Source organism: Sinocyclocheilus grahami, unplaced genomic scaffold (genome assembly GCF_001515645.1).
Source record: "Sinocyclocheilus grahami isolate Dianchi unplaced genomic scaffold, SAMN03320097.WGS_v1.1 scaffold12224.1, whole genome shotgun sequence".
NCBI classification, from domain to species: domain Eukaryota; kingdom Metazoa; phylum Chordata; class Actinopteri; order Cypriniformes; family Cyprinidae; genus Sinocyclocheilus; species Sinocyclocheilus grahami.
Genome location: NW_015514283.1, coordinates 5,877 through 6,111, shown reverse-complemented (window position 1 = coordinate 6,111; position 235 = coordinate 5,877).

Here is a 235-nt window from a genome sequence, read left to right as displayed (position 1 = left end):
TTTTTATTACTATATGATTGATCAAATAAACGCAGCCTTGGTATGCATAAAGAGCCTTTGTTCAAAAATATAAACATTTTACTGACCCCAAACTTTTGAACAGTAGTGTATTTCATGTGCCATCTATGTAGTTAAATGTGTTAGTCTAAAATTGAATGGAAAGCAATTGCTCAAACTCTTTAATTTTTGTTTCTTCACTTCTTTTTTTTTTTTTTTTTTTTAGAAAACGGTGGAT